Genomic DNA, 20,180 nt, shown 5'->3' with positions numbered 1-20,180 from the left:
GATTTCAAAAAAAAAAAACCAAACCCAAACTAGTTTTCCTGTCTGGGGAAGAATAATACAAAAGAACCGTGAGGAATCTAGCAGCTGTAGCACAGAAAGATAGGCATGGATCTCGTACTGACAAATAGTTCTGAATATTTTAGGATTAACAGTACAGAATAGCCGAATTTGTCCTTTTTGCCAGCCAAAAAAAAATCCAAAAAAGGTGATACTCTGACCAAACAGAAAGCATCTTCTCTTTTGCTACATAATTTAGTTCAGTACAACCATTCTCAAGCTTTTTCCCTGCACTCCCCCACATACCTCAGGATAAATTACTACCTCTTCTCCCTGGATCAGATGTACTCGCTCAGCTCCCTTTTGTCCTCTCCCCTTTCCTGCCCCCATCACCCAAAACACGGTGGCGAAGGAGGATGGCAGCACACAGGGTTGGAAGAGAAATGAGGAACACAAGCTTTTACTTCTCCAGCAGGCAGCCATGAAATGCCCCATGCTGAGCCAGCATTCCTCTGTTCAAACTCTTTTTCCCCTACACGGGTGACACTCGGCCCATCCCTCCCCTCTCCAACACTGGCACAAGTCAGTGTCCACCCAGCCCAGCCTGCTCCAGACAACCAGCCAGGGCTGCTTCCTGAACCCCGGCAGCTCATCTGGAGGAGGCCACATCTCATTCTCCTCTCCCAGGATCCACTCCCCCAAACTAAGAGCTGCTAATCCTGCAGAAGCAACTTTTACCATCTCTTTACAGAGGTCCTGGGCCTCAGACAAACAGCTGCTTCTGGTGGAAGCCAAGCACCAACATCCCTAGTGTTAGATGCAGCACTGATGGATCTATAGAGCAAATGTAAATTTATTTTATGAAGCCATATTGAAACAGAACAAGCAGCTTTCTATCAAAAGAAAGCACTATACTTCACTAGAATACAGTATCGTATTACCCATACCAAACTGAAACTCTTGTGCTTAGAAAGGAAAAAAAATCATAGATGTTTTCAGGATGTTCTACCAGAAAACATGTATATGACTTCCCAGAAACGAGGACAGCATCTAACAGGGACCTGGAGCTCAAACCCCTTCTCCAGCTGAACACAAAATATTCCTTTTTAGAATATGTAGCAAGTGAACTAATGTTTGTGGTGTCAGGCCTTTCAAGACTTGTAGGGTTCCCCATTACCTTTCGTGACTTCTTTGCCACGCCGTTTTTGCTGACCTGCAAGACACATTGCTATTAAGATGATTTGATGAATACACTTTCCCCAAAGACTAATTATCTTAATAAAGATGACATGGCAGTGCTCTGCCCTGCACAGACACACTGCATGGTTGCAACTCTGTAGACTATAGCTTCGATTACTGAACTCTGTGCCAAGCAGAGAACACCAAGCTTGATTAATATGAAGCTCAGCTGGGAAGAACTAGAGAAGGGAGAAAAGACCCTGCCTTTGTCTGTGGAAGAACTACGCTGAATCTCAGAGCTGCTGTTATCTGAGTACAAATAATAGCAATAAAGATAAGAAGATTGCAGGTTTCAAAAAGTAGGGTGGGAACTAGAAAGGCAGCTGGGGAACTACACTGGACTATATTGCCTTACAGCCAGGCAGTGCAAAGTAAGAGGTCTGGAGGCTTTCACAGTGGAGGAACAATGTTTTTTCCTGTCTTTTTTCCAAAGACTGGAGCTCTCGGCTGCTCTCACAGGCTCTGTATTTGAAACATTCAACACGTCTAAGACTAAGCCCACAGGAAAGCCACTGGAAGAGCACCTGAACAGAATGTGGGTGAGAGAGAAGAAAGACTTTATGCTCATGCTCTGAGAAAGCTCTTGAACAAGACATTTGAGGTAACCTTTTTCTCACTCCCTAAGCCATTTGGGAAGGAGTAATACAGGAGGCACCTGTCAGGTACTGTCACAGGATGCCCACCAAATAGAACTGTCTTGAGACCAGCAGGTTTAAATCTGTAAGAGAGGTTTAATCATTGCTTCCCAATACCTGAGATATACTCCCCTTTTAGCCAGTATGCTTGCCCATGGAATTAAGAAAAATTGAATTAATTTATTTGAATTTCTCAGTTTCAAGTGAAGCTATCCATAGACTGTACAGTTGTGCAATTATGAACTAACAGCACTAGACAAACACAATATTTGTGGCACACAATATAGAGCAATATAAATAGCAAATAAAAAATATGTTCCCAGTTTATATGTAACTTCACTTAAACTGGAAGTTAACCAGTGTATCATAAACACTCAGCCTGAAGAATGGCTCAAGCTCTGACTTAATAAACTCAAGTGAATAGAATTACGACACTTATTCACTACATAGTAAAGGGGATTTCCACACACACCCCCACATTGAAGTCACTACTTCCTCTGTTTATATACCAATACATGTATTTTTCCTGTTTCTTCAGTTATCACCTTTTTCAGTAGCCTCTACCATTATACAGTTCAGAAAAAGAGGTAAACAATGAACACCACCACAGCATTTGTGCTGTACCAGGTACAGCAGGCAGCCTGGCCACCCAGTACTAATTCACATTAACAGGAATTCACGTGAAGTGGATCTGTGAGCATGGACATGGTTCCTCATGCACCAACACTAAATGCTCGACAGCCCTATACTGCAGTTTTTGTCTTATTAATTTTATGGGTATATATAACCATATCTGCTTTCTAACATCAGCTGCGACTGTCTGATACAGAGCTTCAATGGATCGCAAACCTGCTACTGTCCCCGACTCCAGCTGAGGAAGCTGGAGGGAAGGGAGGACTAGCGCAAGTCAGGAAGCCAGCCACGAGACCGTTCCTCAGCTCCGCTTTATTTATGAGAAGCGGTCCACATCAACTCACAGTACAAACAGCCACACAGAAAAAAAAAAAAAAAAAAGATATTTGCATAAACATGCAAAAAGTTTCTTGAAACACTGGGCTGCAAGGCCTTAGAAAACAACCGATCCCCCCAAAGACACACAGGTGCGGACGGGGCGAGTCCTACACCCCCTCCCCTCAGCAGTAACCCCAGGTCCTTCTTCTCCTAACAGGGCTGCTCCCGCTCGCCGCTTCCGCGGGGGACGGCGGCGCCGGGCGCTGCGGGAGGGGCAGCCCCCGCGGGCGGCCTGCCCTACGCTGCCGCCGGGCCTGAGGGGCTCCCCCGGGCCGCGCCGGGGCGGCCCGGGCGCTGGAGCCCCGCTGCCGCGGCTGGAGTTACCCACGCCGCCCCGCTCCCTGCCGGGCAGGGGAGCAGGACCCCCCGCCGGCCCGCACCCCGACGACGGACCCCGCACGTCCCCGTCAACCCTTACCCGCCAGCCAGCGGCTCTCCCCTGCCCGGCCCACAGGCCCCACGGCCGGGCCGCGCCGGGGCTACGGACAGTTCGGTTCGGGAAGGGACACCGCCACCCTCTGTCCTCCGGCGCGGGGGAGGGGGGCGACCGCCTACCCAGCTCCCCCGCTGCCCGCCCCCCCTGCCACCAGCCCCCACTCTGGGCTGGGGGCACTGGGTCAGGTGGAGGCGGGTGGGAGGTCGCTATGCGAGGGGGCGTGCGGCGCCGGTGCCGCGGTTGCCTAGTCCCGCCTGGCCGCCTGGCGGGGCGTGGCAGGGCGGGGCTCCATCTCCGGGGGCCAGACCGAGCCCTGCCCTTTAGAGATTCACTGAGAGTCGCGTGAGTAATTAAGAAGGCACAACAAAGCGCCGAGATCCACCCTGGCAACAGCACGTCTGCCTACGAGATGAGTTTCCTAAGGGTTGCCATGACTGGACCTTTGCAGAAATCCCTGCCTCGGGAGCAAGAGCTGCTCACACGTTCCCTTTCTAGCTTTGTTTTGCTTTTTAAAAAAAACTTTGTGTTTTTTTTAAAAAAATCCCCAAACGGCATTAATTCTTGCAAACTCCATGACCACTTTAAAAAATAAATCTTACTTACTCTCACATTTCTAACTGCATCAAAACACCATCAGTCACAGGACTGGAAATCCCACAAATACAGGAGTAGCCTGAGATAAGGTGCTGGGGTTTCACTTGCACTTGGAAGTAGCAGGGTGCTATTACCGCACACCGTGCTCTCATAATGTTTTAGCTGTCTCAACCTCCGCTTTTATTCAGAGTCTTGAAACACATAATTGGATCAAGCTTTTAAGTTGTTCCCAGACTTTTTTTTTTCAAAGAAAAAAAAGCATTTATTGAAATTCTTCCAATAATCAACCAATAAATCAACCATGACCTTGTCAGAAATCTGCTTTTTCCCCATAAACTTTGTTCCTGTTACATCAGTGCTGTTATGGGCAATCTTTAAATTCTCCTGAATAAGGGAAAATGGCAAAATCCTCTGTGATTCAGTTAAAATCTGTGATGACCTTCGGTGCGTCATTTCTCCAAAACAATCCTGCCTGGTACCTCTCAGAAGCGTTGGTATGCGTGCTCTTACATGGGGAAGTTCGAGGTTCAGACTCACTTCTGCAGTAGGACTGCATAAAAATTAAGTAACCTGGGTTTTGGTCTAGGTTGACTGTAAAGCTCAGTACAATTCTTAGTACATCTGTGATTTACAAATCGTGAGGTCCCAGAGTTTTTGGGAACTAGCTCTATTGAAGCACACAAGCCAACGCTCATTATCCCTGCTGAAACTTGGACATTAGCCAGATCCCTTTCTGATATCTATATTTTCAGATATCTACGCAAACTCCATGCAACCAACCTGCGACTCTATGCAATCGTGTGCATCAGGACTAGAAAATTTGGAGAGTTAAAAACAATCCTTAGTTTGCTGATAGGACAAAGACACCTTTCTAGTTTGGATCTTCTACGTGCTCCAGCAATGCTGCTGCAATTGCGACAGCAGCAATTAATTACAAAGCAAGCCAAGTAGGCTGGGTAAACTTTGCACATAGCAGTTCAAACAAATCTTGAATCCTTCCTGATGAAGTGGAGGAATACGTGATTAATAGATTGTGTGGATCAACAGGGCACTACACTAGCTACAATATAAATGGAAACGAGTTTTTTGTGCTGTTTATTTCATTTTGTCCAAATAGATATGGCAGCTCTTTTCAAAAGACTTGACTGGAAATTACTGCCCAGTGCCACTGTCATTTCTGTGTACTACTCTTTCACCTTCAAAGTGAAGGTGAATATTATTTCACCTTCAGGTGAGTATTATTCAGGCGAATATTATTTTGCCACTGAAGATCAGAAAAAAAATTCCCTTCTTCTTACCAGACTTTCTGAATTCAGGTTCTTCCTGACTTTATATTTGGGCCTTTGCACTGAGAAACAGAAAATAATGAGAGAATTCAGAGCTGGCAGATTAGTTGCAAACAGGACGGTCTTGAAGAGGAAGACGATGGAAATCAAGTCGTGCTTTTAAAGGCAATAGGATTTCTTCTTGTATGGGAAGTAAGGGATTAAGCACTTGTAGTACAAAGTGGAGTACATCTAAATTCATCGAAAGCATGCTTGTAAATTGAGACACCAAATCATTCACAAGTATCTGAATGGTTTAAATATTAAAATAATTTCTTCAGATTTATATGAACAGAAACTTGGAAAAAGACTTGGGAAGGATGAGTAGTTTTTCTATTCAAATGCCCAGTGATTATATGAAATCATTACAAATGTTCAACTTAAATCATAACGAAGCAGGACATGGCCGAACCAGTAGAGAGATGCTGATGAGAATTTTTAAATTCTGTTTTTCTGATGATCTGAACTCCATATTGTAAAGCATGACTCTGCTGGCTTGGGCAGAGAGAGCTGTTTTAAAATTGCAGCCTTCAGCCTCCTGGTTACCTGTGCATAAGAACTGTTTGGAGCAGCGCTGCTCCTGATGGTAGGCTCTTGAGCCAGATTTAAAGGAGTGGGATGGGAAGTCTTCTGTATCCTAAATATGAATGTACACAATTTCTGAGTATTGAGCACCCACTGAGGAGTGTGTCTGACTATTCTCTGCTCCAAGCATGTGATTTAGGATTGTCTGGAACTAAGAGAAAGCCTCTTGTCATATAGTTTATTGACACTGCTAAACTCATATGTATCATGTACTTCTATATACATACAGCACAAGTATTAATGAAGCATCTTGGTTTAGAAAATGAAATATGATTTGAGTGCATTTGCTGCTTCTAACGGCTCATCATCTGGATTGTTAAATTCAAAAATACACAATAAAAGATTCAAGCAAAATCCTTTCGTCCCTGTGGCATATATGTATTAAAAAAAATAAAAATATGAGTATAAAAGCAATTTTGTTTTTTGGTACCAAGCCACTGTTGAATCAACTGAACGCACAGTGCTGTTTCTGTAAACAGTTTTCAAGACAAGCATAGAAAGTGAGAGGTCTTATGACAAGAATTGAACCTGTGCAAACTACTTCATTAAAAGCTGCCATTTTGAAATGTCTTGCATCAGTGATTTTATTTTACGTTTGTTAGAATGCAATATTAGTGAACTTTATTTCTCTTATATTAGTATGGATTAGTCTGTCTCATTTTTGTTTGACTGTGTTAGAAGTCAAAACTAAGAGGCCACATACATTGAAGCCACGTGAATATGGACAAAGAGGAACCAAAAGGTCAGGAAGGCTGTTTTCCCTCTTCTGCAGAAAATATCATTCCCCAGAAACCCACTGAAGTATTTTCAAATTGTTATTAACATTTGAAAATAATTTTAAAAATTAAATAATATGGATTTGTAGGACTGGACAGAGTATCATGTGGCAAGCTGTCCTGCATGGTAACGTTCTCAGCTTTCTGTGGGGCTCCTTGCATTTGCCAGGGCGGGTGAGTGCAGGGGCCTGCCAGGGGAAGCTGCCCACCTAAACCATCCCTGCGCAGAGCCTTTGGCCATCGCCCTCTGCGGAACGGGGAAACCAGCATACAGGGATGTTTACTGTAGCCTTACAGTTTCAGGGAGGACATTTGGATGTGACACACATCACACATCGGGAGCAGACATTTGGCTTGTAGGGGTCAGAAAATATTTTTTTTTACCCTGCTGCATGTAACAGTAGAGGTGCATGCAATAGGTGGCTGATCAGTTGGTGGGTTAATTTAGTGGAGCTGATCCACTATGACTGTCTTAGGATGTTCTGAACTGTAGGGACATCGAGACCAGGGTCAGATTCTGCTGTTATTTGTGGAAGTGTGAATCTGCGTTATCTGGCAAATAGTTGCTGCATATGTAATTGAGGGCATTATTTTCCTAGTAATTTTTCAATCATTTTGTCCATTGGATTAATTCATATTCATTAATAAAAGTTTTTCTCCCAAATTGTTGAAAGTAAAAGGTTATCACAGCCAAAAAAATAAACCAAACCTAGAAAGTTTTATTCATTTCATTCATTTGCGAATACAGAAACTCTGGGGGTTTTTTGCTAAGAGTTCTGCTAAGAATTTTCAGTACCTGGAACTGTTTGTCTTTTGAAAGAAAAAAATATATATTAGCACCACCATCTCATCTCCTTTTTGTCTCTGACATTTTTAGCTACTGTCTCCTCACTGAAATCACCTTTAAAACTCCTTCATATCTTAAGTTAGGCTCTTTAGCCTGGATACTTTCAACTGACTCATGGAGGGGGAGAAAGAAAGGAAATACTATTGTGTTTCTTCTGGGCCCTTTCTTCATGAAGCTTAGCATGTCCTAGAAGCTGAGTAATCTCATTAGGATTTATTCAGTGGAAGCTGAAGTGGCTTGCCAGTATGCAGGCTCAGCCCCTTAAGTGGTGCATGAATGAACTGCTGACAGAGTTAGAGTAGAACATTAAGAATCAGAATAAAAGGTTAAATCTCATTTCCTTCCTGCACTAGTTGTAATACTTGAGTGTGTTTGTTAGGCTAAATCATGTCAAATTTGTTAGATGAATTTGTTTCATTCAAGAAGAGTATTAGGAAGCCATTAGGCTTTTCTTTATGTAAGCTGATGGTTTAAACTATATGTAGTACTACTCAAGGACACTATATGGTAAAACCTGAACTTGGTGGTTCAAAGATGGTACAGTGCATTGAGTTGATACTTTTATGGCACTGCCTATGGAGGGAATGAGGTCTTGCTCCTGAGTAACAACTTCCAGCTCAGAGTTCACTTGCCAGTATTTGAAGCCAGGTCTCTTTTTTCCCCTATGTGTGTCATTAACTTATTCATCAATGACCTGTATGAAGGGACCGAGTGTACCCTCAGCAAGTTTGCTGTTGACATAAAACTGGGAGGACTGGCTGATACACCAGAAGGCGGTGCTGCCATTTAGCGACACCTGGACAGGCTGGAGAGTTGGCTGAGAGGAACCTAATGAAATTCAACAAAGGCAAGTGTAGGGTCCTGCACCTAGGGAGGAATAACCCCATGTACCAGTACAGGCTGGGGGCTGACCTGCTGGAAAGCAGCTCTGCAGAGAAGGACCTGGAAGTCCTGGTGAACAAGTTCACCATGAGCCAACAGTGTGCCCTTGTGGCCAAGAAGGCCAATGGTATCCTGGGGTGCATTAGGAAGAGTGTGGCCAGCAGGTCAAGGGAGTTTATCCTCCCCCTCTACACTGCCCTACTGAGGCCACACCTGGAGTACTGTGTCCAGTTCTGAGGCCCCCAGTTCAAGAAAGATAAGGAACTACTGGAGAGAATCCAGCAGAGGGCTACAGAGATGATCAGAGGGCAGGAGCATCTCTCTTGTAAGGAAAGGCTGAGGGAGCTGTGTCTGTTTAGCCTGGAGAAGAGAAGACTGGGGGGGATCTTACCAACACAAATACCTTAGAGGTGGGTGTCAAGAGGATGGGGCCAGACTCTTCTCAGTGGTGCCCAGCGACAGGACAAAGGGAAATGGGCACAAACTGAAACACAGGAAGCTCCATCTGAATATGAGGAAAAGCTTCTTTCCTTTGAGGGTGACAGAGCACTGGAACAGGCTGCCCAGGGAGGTTGTGGAGTCTCCTTCTCTGGAGATATTCAAAACCCACCTGGATGCGACCCTGTGCAATGTGCTCTAGGGGAACCTGCTTTGGCTGGGGGTTGGACTAGATGATCTCCAGAGGTCCCTTCCAACCCTAACCATTCTCTAAGTCTGTGATTCTGTGATTTATCTGCACGGATTTTTATCTGTCATTTTATTGACCACTCAGTCTCATAAGGTCTTTCTGACCCTATTTCTAACACCTTCCCTCATCCTCAGTACTCTGAATACTGTCACATATCAGCAAACTATCCCATCTCATTGCTCCCCTCCCTTTCCAGATTGTTGCTGGACGACAAAAAAAACATCCCAATATGAATTACTACAGAACTCCATTGATGACTTCCCTTCACACCTTCCCTTTCTATCTTTTCACCAATTATACTTCCATGCAAGGACATTCTTTCTTATCTTATTCTTTCTTATTATCTTATTTTGATATTACAATCCAAGTATAATAAATTATGCAAAGGCAAAGAGACCAAAATCTACCAAACTGGTCATGCCCACAAGCATCTTACCTGCTGATATTGTCAGTGCTGATTTCTGAAATGCTGAATTTCTCAAAGAAATCAAGAAACATCAAATATTTGATTTTTCAAATGGAGTGGTAGGTACTGACAAGGTATATCAAAACCTAGTTGATCTGTTCGTATGAGTTTCAATTCATCCAAATCTCTCACCTTGTAGAAGTTTTCATTAGTCATTTCATTCACAGGAACTTGGGCTCACTAGCTTGCGAAGTTCTTCATAATGAAAGATCAGTAAATAATTTACTTTAAGTAAATACAAAGTCATTAACATTATCTACCAGGATGCCATGTGTAATGGGCACGTCTGTATTTAGCATCACGTTGTTCTTGGTGGCTATGGAACCTGACCCTTTGTGTTGTTGCTCTGTTTTGATAGCTCTTTGAGACACACTAATTAAATATATGAGGAAGGATGCCATTTTTATTTGACCCAACACAAGTTGCAAAATTAATGTGTACACAGATCTATTATATAGCAAATGGGAGTTGGTAACAGAACAAAGACTTCAATAGTTTTCTCTTTTAAACACCCTGTGAGTAACGGTGGGTTAAGTCAAACTGAAAATAAGTTTTGTTGCAGAAATTTTCAGAAGTGTGATGATTCAAAACTAAGAGTCACTGTAATATTTTTTTTTTACTCAAAAATGTCTTTGGTTCCCTTTTCAAACCATTTAATGAATACCACATGTTAAATTTAAAGCCTTTAGGGAGCTATACTGGAGAAAGGCACACAAGATCTTACCTTAAATTCCTTTTTTTCTTTTATGTCGTTCCTTCTTGTTGAAGTGTTACACTTACCATGAATTTCTGAAATATTCATTGTATCTTGATTAGGGTCATCTCTCCTACCTCAGAAGTGGAAGATTTAAGTTCTAGTTCTTTGGTTAGAGTTAGAAGTTAATCTGGATGCAGTATAACTTCAACCTTAAATACTATTTAACCATACACAAACTAATTCCTGACTCTAATGTCTGAGGAAGTAAAGGTGAAAAAACAAATCTTCCTCCTTTGCTTTTCTAGTCTACTTGCAACTCCAGCCGAAAATCTAAGGAGCTCATTCAAAAAACAAGTTTTGACATTTAGTTTTTCTGGTTTGTGGGTTTGTATTTTTTTAAAGCTAATGACCAAATTAGTCCAAAAATTGCTAATAGCTTCACAATGATCAACTGTTTACTGGAAAAGTTGCCCCGTTGTTTTCTTTACTCGGTAAACTGTGCTTTTATTTACTTTTTCTCTTATAACAATTACAAGAAATCTTGGATTATGCTTTATAATAAGGAAAAAACAGGTTTAGTTTGACCTGGAATGTTATAATTTTTCCCCATTCGCTCTTCTGACCATTTACTTTGCAGCTTGGGGGACCATGACTGTGACTCAGAATAGCACAGAACAACTAACAGGAATTGGCTTGAGACTAACAAATAACCTGCCAGAAAACAGTAGGCTAAATAAAGCATTATTTTAGCAATTTGAACTGTGGAGGACAAGGGAAAGCTGATGATGAGGTCTGAGGAAGAAATCTGGACATCAAACACCAGAAGAGTTGCTACTAATAAGATGGGTAGAGGCTTGTAAAAGGACTGGAGGAATATGAGCTGCTTCAGGGATAACAGGAGTAAGAGACAGAGGAAAGAGAGTCAAAGTTTCTACCCAGGGGCTATCAGAAAAGAGGGAGCAGAGAAGAATAGTGGGGCTTCTAGTCCCACAGAAGCAAGGTAAAATGGCCATCATTGCAGTAGTAATTAACATTTTTTGGCACTAGTGACCGTAGCTTTCCAAGTCTTCAAATAGTATGATTAAGATTTTTTGTGAAAACAGAGCAGTCAGGGTATTAATAAAACATACCTCTTCAATTTCATTGATTTATAGGTTACATAAATGCATTTCTATTGTTTATTTACCAAGAAAAATGCAAGGCTGAGTTCCATGTTTCTGATGGTTATGACCTGTAGCTAATACCGCAATCACTGCTGCTAACATTAGGATTCAACAGTGATTTTCTATTCACAGATACTTTTCATAGACATTTCCATCACAGGCAAAAACTCCTGTTGGCATAAATAGACAATTCTCAAAATAATATAATTTAGCAAAGCTGAAGTTTGACATTTTCATACAAAAAAAACCTTTGAGAGGTTCTTAAAATAAATGTAGTACACTTATAGTATTATTCTTTGAAGTTAAGAACAAGAGAACAATTACCAATACAAGTATTTCCCTGTGTAGTCTAATTACAGCTCAAATGTAAGGATTCAGCATGTAAGTCATCTCAGTTGCCAATGTTTATCAAGAAAAACAAAAGTACTGCATACATTCCATAGAAACCATTTGTGCAAAACAATGTTGATTTATGTATATACTAATAAAATTGCAAAGATGTCTGCCAGGAAGATAAAGGAGATACAGTACAGAGAAGTAAAGCACAGTCAGACAATCTGACACCAAAAAGCAGTAGTTGTGCGGTTTGGCAAGGTGTAAGACAGAACATTCTTTCACCTGTCAGGGACAACATGTTCAGGTCTTAGTGACATAAACAACGATTCATTTAATTTTCATCATCTCGTACAAAGGTAAGCACATCTATATAGAATAGAAAGCCCTGAAGCTATAAATGCGTAATGAACTGAAGCTCAAAAGAGTTGTTCACGTCACCACATTTGCAAATGAAATTATAACCTGCCTTGTTAGTACAATTTTTGTGGAATGTGTCTAAAGTGGTGCACAACATGTTCCCTGTCTGTTTTCCTCCTTTCTCCTATAATGTAGGTTCAGAGACAATCTGAATGTCTAGGACAACTTCAGCAGATGCAAAGAAGTGAGACCACCTGGTCTTCTCCAGCACCCCTGCACACTAGAAGTCAGGGCAGATTTCAGTTCCTGGGGGCCCAGCAGCCTTCCCTCTCACTACCTGCATCCACTCAACTGAATTTAAACACTCCTACTGAGTTCAGTGATACAGGATCAGGCTTTGTGCCCCATGCTTCTGTCCAGGTAATGTCCACCAGTGATGTCAGCTTTAAGATCCTTAGTTCATTATGCCAGTTGTTCCAAATAATTGTCATTCCATTCACATGGAGATTGTAAGCATCCAGTTGCATGGGAGGACTGGTGTTGTGGGGCTGTGCATGTTCCCTTCCCCACTCTGGCTTTTCCACTCTGTTGCTGTAATCCCCTCTTACTATTATGGCAAAGTTTCAGTTACAGAGACCACAAAATCTTGTGCGTGCTAGTTCTACCTTAAATCCAAATTCCCTGCTGTCTGTGTCTCTCCTTGGACCTTGCCTCTTCTATATGAATCATATGTCAAGGCCAAGATAAACTCTAAATGAGACATTAAGATATCTGTGTGTCTAAACCAAGCGAACACACATGCTGCTAATGTCCACAAGCACCCACTTCACCGTGTTCAGTTTTATTGTTAGCACAATCAATGATATGCCCAAGAAGCCACCTGAGCTTGGTTAAATTTTCCTCCTTTTTCTGGAGGGGAATTCCAGTTTTCAAATTCCTTCCATCTCCAACTGAGACCCCAGCCCCTTACTTAGAAAACTAAGAGGACCTGTCTGCCAGATCAAAGAGCTCTTACAACTCCGCCTGTTTATACAGGGTACCCACGCCTGACGTTGGGGTGATTTAGCAGACAAGCCGTGCATTCCAGTAGTCTTCCCTGTGACTCGCAATCATCTAACAGCATACTTATTTGTAATATGTGTTAGGCAACATTATAAAAAAAACTATAAAGCTTAAAAAGACAGAGATTCATACTTCCAGGGCTCAAGCCCTGAACAATGTGGGTACATATTGTAAGAAATCCTGTTACAATCCCTTAGATTTTACAGGATCAGGCTGTTAACTAAAATCTAAGGCAGAAAATGAGCATTTTTGTCATGATTTTCCTGCTTTCTTTGCCTACTGGAAATTATTCATCTAAGAGCTGAGTCTCAATTGAATGTCAACATGCTGACTTTGCAATTTAAGACACACCTGTTTGTTACAGGACATCTTTCTGATTAAGAGCATTCATCACGGTGCCTGTACTATTTTTCTTTGCTGATGAAGCTGAGTCCTGTTTCAGAAATCACTGGCACTACTCTGCAGATAAGAATATTGTAGAGAGCGCCACGAGTCTAACTCTCCTTGGAATGCTGCCACGCATTTTAAGTCTCAAAATTAACTTCACTCAGCCCTATTCACAAGATCAATCAGTTCCCTCTCAAATATATTTTACGTGAAACAGATTTGTGAAAAGTGTTTCTTAAGCAATGCAATTTCGATGCAGCTATTGTGGCAGTGCATATGCATCATCAAATCGTTGGCTGGGGATGAGGTTACTTGATCTATTATGCAGTCATAGGAATAAGAAGCATACTGTGCTCCTGTTTATTGCTTTTTACCATTTGCAGCTCACATGATAAGTGCCCTTGCATGAAATTGTCCATTTTTCCCTTCTGAATACTTTGTCGCAATTTTCCAGCAATAATAACAAAATAGTCTGTTAATAACATGAATTGACAAGTTTTTTAGTATGACCATTGCGTTTTCACCAATGCCTAGCAAACAGAGATAATAAAAAGGCACATTCTTTGTCCTGACAAGTCACAGTTGCATTTTCATATTCTTGAACAAACAGAAATGAAACAGTTCTCCCAACCAGAGATTAAAAGAATTTAATTCACTCAACAAGCAGGGGCAACGTAAGAGCATTCATCAAAGTTAGAAGGATAAAGAGGAGACATACTGTTTTTGGTGGAGTTAAATGTTGCTCAGGACATAACCTGAAATTAGAAGCAGCTTGTTACTGGGTGCCTTGTGACACATCTCAGATTAGTGGCTTTATTTAGACCTGTTGTCTGTAAAACAGGTAACCTGCATAACCCCAATGACTTTCAAACTTGGCTTTTTGTTGTGTAATAGGACAGATACCACTAAGGCTTGGAGCCTGTCCTCACAGTGCCTATCCTTTCCTCTCTTTGTGTTCCTCAGTGTGCCCAGTCCCTTACAGGGAGTGAAGAGCAGCAATGACCTGATATAAAGTCTGGCACTTCCATGGCCTGTTTCCTGCAGTGTTTAAGTACTCTATAAAATGGGGTAGGTTTTAGAAAACATAACCTTCCAACCCATTTCATGCATGTAATAACAGCCCCTTAGGTGAGGAACAGTGCATGTGCCTCATGTAAGTGATCATACTGTCAAAGTAGATGGAGACATATAAGCTACAAGCTCAGAAAATCAGTTTTACAAGCTGCTGATAGGTTTTGGTTCTTTCCACACAGGCCAAAGGCATCAATTCAATATTGGGATGGCCAACATGGAGTGAAGACGACAATTTTCTTCCCTGTCGTTTTAGCATTAAAGGATTTATGCAGTTCTCACTGTTCTCCTTGAGGACTGACCTGAGTATATCTTGTACTTGACTTCATGGCTTATTTGATTTTTTTCATTACTTAGTGGATGTTGGTGATAAGGTTATGTATTCTGAGTGGTTAAATTCGTTAACATTAGTAGCTAGAGCTGTTGAATGCCGTTGCGCACTACTGTGATCATGTTGGCTCTCTGAGCAAAACTTACTGGAACAGAAATAGCAGTGTGCTTATCTGTCCTAAATCAAAACAGCCATCAGGCTTCCATTTAAAATTTCACTGAATCTGCATCTGTGTGCTGGTCTGGTTCAAGCTAAAGAACACTCTGTACATTAGCATTTCACAACTTAGTAATCAATCTCAAACATTATGGGTTCCCGGCGAGACTGTTGGAATAAGATGCACTGCTTTTCATAGGAGAATAAACAGTTCTGTTCAAAATACCGCAGGGAAACTAAGAGAAAAATACTAAGAAAAGAATGAGAAGATAAAATCTTGAGAGTATTTTCACATTTGTCATCCATCTCCTTTTTCCAAAGCTTTACATCTACTAAATTCTTTGTGAAGCACTCATTCTGCTATGCTGGTGAAGGATATTGTAACATTAACTTGTAAAATGACATAGAAGGTTGTTGCTGCTCTGTTCTTTCAGTTGTTAGAAACTTCAGTGATAGTATTAATCATAACAGAACGACTGCAGTGCCCTGAGTTTTCATCTTGTTCCACAGATGAATGAAACACTGATTGATTGATATCAATGTATTTACTGGCAATTTGGAGGCTTTGTTCTTCCTGACAGCAATTTTAGATGTACCTCTGAATTTCCCTTGATCTGTAGAAGTATCAATGAAAGGAAAATAAAGGAATGCAAGTCTAAGCACCTTTTTTTTTCTGAAACAAGATCTCAAATAAGTTTATATTTAAGTTACAGAAAGAGTCCTCTATTGTTTAATCTTTCTTTTCTCATTTATTAAATCCCTGTCTTGTTCATTCAGATCATCTCCTCTTGGTTTCAGCAGTGTATTACTATCATAGCAAGCCCCAGACAGGCAAAATACTACATTAGCTCAGCCAGTTTGAATTAAACATGTCCCTTTTACATGGAATTGCGCCTTTTCTTAATTTACTCATTCAGGTGATTGGCAGTTAGGAAAACTAATAAAGGTTACTGGAACAAATGGAAAGCATTTTACCTTTGCCTGAGGATATTCATCCAGCAGTTTTGTGCCACTTAAGTAGGGGAATTTTTTACTTGAGGTATATCAGTGAAAATGAGAAATAATTACAATGATGTTAATTTCAGTAGTATTCCAATGATGAAACTGAACCTTGTCTTCTGAACAGGCATCACGCTACTCCTAAGAAACCTTCCAGATTTAGTCTCTCAAGCTTGCATTTCAAGTAGACAGCATGAAGTCCAACAACACATTCAGAACTTAGGGCAAAAATCTCATATTTCTTTTACAGATTTCAGGTCTGATACTTGTCTGCTTCTGCTTGTCAATAACCTCAGACAATGTAAAAGCTCCCAGGATGTGTGGACAGGACAGCTGTGGCAGAGGGGGCTACTCTAGTGAGTTGTGTTGTAGTTTCATTACAACCAAGACAACAATTAATAGTAGTTAAAACCTGATCTGATTTTGGTGCTGAATTGAATGTTTTCACCACTTCTGGCAGTGTTCATACTCTTTAAGTTTGCCTCGCAGACCTCAGATCACAGTTGCATCCTGATACCTGAATTGAAGCATTTGTAAATGGAAATATACTGCCTGCTATTTCTTAGCATAAAAAAAAATGCAGAGGAAAAACAATATTCCCAAGCTGAACTTTGCCAGAATAATGCAGATTAATTTTTTAATTAAACATTACAATAAAATTCTTTAACATTACATTAAATTTACCACACAAAAGATGTCTATAAATTCAATAGATGACATGGTCAATTTGGCAGCGTTTCATCAGACATCTTCGTTATCTGATTGCATTAACGCCAGATATCCAAATTCTCCTTGTTCTGTCTTTATATCTCTCCCTGTTGGAATCCAAGCCCTGGAGTCAAATAAGAAAATTTCCCCATCTCTTTGAAAGTCTTGGATCAAAGGAATGAATGACAGCTCTGATCTCTGAGAACAGAAAAGCACACACTTTGGTAAGATCTCACTCACTCTTAAGAAACTGTGACTGGAGACACAGCACATGGTTAAAGCAGACTTAGGGCCAACTCATGAAGTCCAGAGCTCAAACTGCACCTGGAACTGAATTAATGTGATTCCTGGTGTTAGTATTCAGAGTCAGCCCCACACTGAAAATTGCAGATCCAACTTTTTCATATTTGGAACGTAATTTTTAAATATGATATAAATCATTAAGCTTCTCTCTAACTAACCTTAATTTAATCAGAACCTCTCCGAGCCCCACATGCCAGTCTGCTTTTTTTTTCTCTTTTTTTTCTGATCCATTGCCATCACTTCAATTGCTATGAAAAAATATCACTTGTAATCAAATGGAACAGCATCATTAGCTGGTTCAGAAAACTCCGCAGGCGTTAAAGCGATGGCTGCGTAGCTCAGTGCTCAGTGTTAACTGGTTCAATCAGACTGTTGGGAAAAAAGTTGTCATCTGCGGCATAATGCATCACAAAATGCAAAGTATAAATCAGTCTACATAAATTTGGGCGTGCTGGAGCTGTAATCAGCTTGGATGCGGATTGAGAGCTGTAATCAGCTTGGATGCGGATTGAGAGCTGTAATCCGCGTAAGAAAAGCTGTCTCCCGTCCTCCGGAGCCTGCATGGCCGGGGAGCCTGGTCTCCAGTTCTGCATTGCCACCTCCCGGCCGCGTCCCGGCTGACCGCTCCGGGAGCCCTGCCCTTGTGCTGTGACAACCAGTGCCGCTTCATTTCCAAAACAGCACCAGTGTGGTCAGGGTAACAGGCATTTCAAGTCTCCCCATAGTGTTGCTCTGTGTTTTTTGCCTTACTCCGGCCCTCTAGGGAAGACTAGTGAGCAACGCCAGACGGGGCACAAAGGCACTGGGTGTCACTGCTCACATTGCGTGTAAACCCGCGCGTGACAACGTAAAGGTGTTTCCATGTACGTGACATGTGGATTGGAAGTCTGACACTGCAGGTCCTCACTGCATTTTCAAATCCTAAGCTAGGCTGAGGACCCATTGTCACATGAGAGACTTCTCCCATCCACCTTGTTAGCTCTACGTGTTGCTGGCTCATGTCTGGGCAAAATTCAGTATTTTTTTTCCTATCATCACGGACAAACGAAAAGTGGACTATAGCCTCATTTTTCTTGCCCTCACTTCTCCATTTATCTCACTGTCCTATATACAGCATTTGGTAGGGACACATCACGTGTCCATCACAAAAGTAAAGCTAGGCTTAGACATCTGTTCATTTAACAAATGAGTTAGAGGTAATGCCTTCCTAACCACACCTCTCACCCTCAGAGTTGTTGTTGCCTCTCTGCCAGATACCACTGGTGGAACGGCACACACGAACACTCTCAGTGCGAAGTCTGATGGTTCACCTTAAGCTGTTGTGTAAGGCGGTTCCAGCTAAGCTGCAGGGTTTTGCGTGGACCATAGAAAATGCCCGTATATTCTCTTCCATCAGCTGGACTGAGAGGGTCAGACATTCAGAGAGGCTAGCATACAGCTGGGAGCCATAGCATTGTGAATCTCTGGTATTTTTTTCTGTGAATATTTTGTGTCTGATTTCTTCCATGTCATTCACCGCGGGTTTTTAACAAAAGTATACATAGAGCTTGGTCTTATTTAAAGTAGAGTGAAAACCTCATCATTTCATTTAAGTGTCCCTCGACTTGCTGGGTATTAAACATTTTAACATTAAATTTAGAAAATGCACCTTCCCCCTCATAGTTTTACAGATGCATTTTCTATTTAAATCTCAGAAATACATCAAAACATTAAAGTGCTGAGTGGTTAATAAATACAACAAAACCAGTAGAAAAATTATATAGTTAACATTATATAGCCTTTCTTCTGTGCCTCTGGTGGGATGAATATGCCCAGCTTTACAGCATCAGAGAAGCCATTTTAATTAGCTTTTTAAATTAGATTTTGTAGATCTGTGAAGAAGAGGGTGGCAAATATAGGCCAAAAGATACCACTAGCTGCAGAGAAACTCATCATGCACTGGCAGCATCCTGGTAGAGAAGATAATGTTCTCTAGCCTGACCACATTGGAGGAAGAAAGCGTTGCAAGCTTTATCATGGAAAGAGTGCTTATGTGAGGACTTCAAACTAGCAGGCATGCAGAGGGTCTCTACATATTTGAACACCTCAGGAAAACATACCAAGATAGAGAGAGACCTGAACTACTGGCAGCATTTTAGAATTCCTGCATCAGTAGCTTTATATGCAGTTTTCCAAAGGAAAAACTAATTTGCTGAAGGCTTTGTAATGTAGTATGGCAAAGCTAAGGCTAGTTTTTAGGTGCTTTTTTCCTCTGGGTAAATAGTACATGATAGTCCTCAGGACTGGCAGCTCAGCACTTTTCACAACCTTTCCATTAGAACACTTTAAATGTTAAAAAAAAAAAAAAAGCCCACGGGTCTGCTATTTCTGAAACAGAGCAGAAATCACAGTGCTAATTAAGAGGCAAACTTCTCAGACTTCGTTTCTTCCTAAATGTGGGTCATGAACTGAAATGTAACTAGATTCAGAGGGCTGACTGGGTAAAAGGGTCAACATTCGGGGTCCCACTGATCATGGTAACATTATTGTGAGGTCATAATAGCGATGCTGACTTTTGAGTTGTTTTTTCAACTAGTCATCTGAGTGCTGTGAAACTAAATGTCTGGGCTGGTACTGACTAATGTGTATATCACTGTAATTATCAGTGCATTTTGGTATTTTTTCCTTGCTATAGGATCATCTTGGAGCATTTAGCAAGCATGCAAAACAGAAGGCAACATTTTTCTTCTTAAGGACTGGCAGCATACAACTGCACTATTTTAGTTCTGCATTATGGCTGCAGGTATTTTCAGACATTTCCCTTTATTAAATGACAAAAGGTTTCATTCAGCTCAGGAAAATGACTGGTCCTGGCAATTGCTTACAGCACAGAGAGCAAGGAGTGACTCTCTTCTGCCTTTTTTCCATGCATCTCTACCACTTGTCCAGCAAGGGGAGTTGTAGGAACAATGCAGCCAATTTCTCTCAAACTCAATCCTAAAGAAAAATAGCTGGTATCATTAGTAAGGCAAGTTCCCCTTTGTCCATGCTACTGTGCAACAGGTCAAATATAAGACATTTATGACATTTTTCTACTGGTTTGTTCTCAGTTTTGTGGAGGAGTAAAAGTTCTATCACGTAATTAGTGTT

The sequence above is a fragment of the Nyctibius grandis genome, chromosome 6, assembly GCF_013368605.1.
Source record: "Nyctibius grandis isolate bNycGra1 chromosome 6, bNycGra1.pri, whole genome shotgun sequence".
In the NCBI taxonomy this organism is placed as follows: domain Eukaryota; kingdom Metazoa; phylum Chordata; class Aves; order Nyctibiiformes; family Nyctibiidae; genus Nyctibius; species Nyctibius grandis.
Note: the sequence above shows the minus strand (reverse complement) of the source record.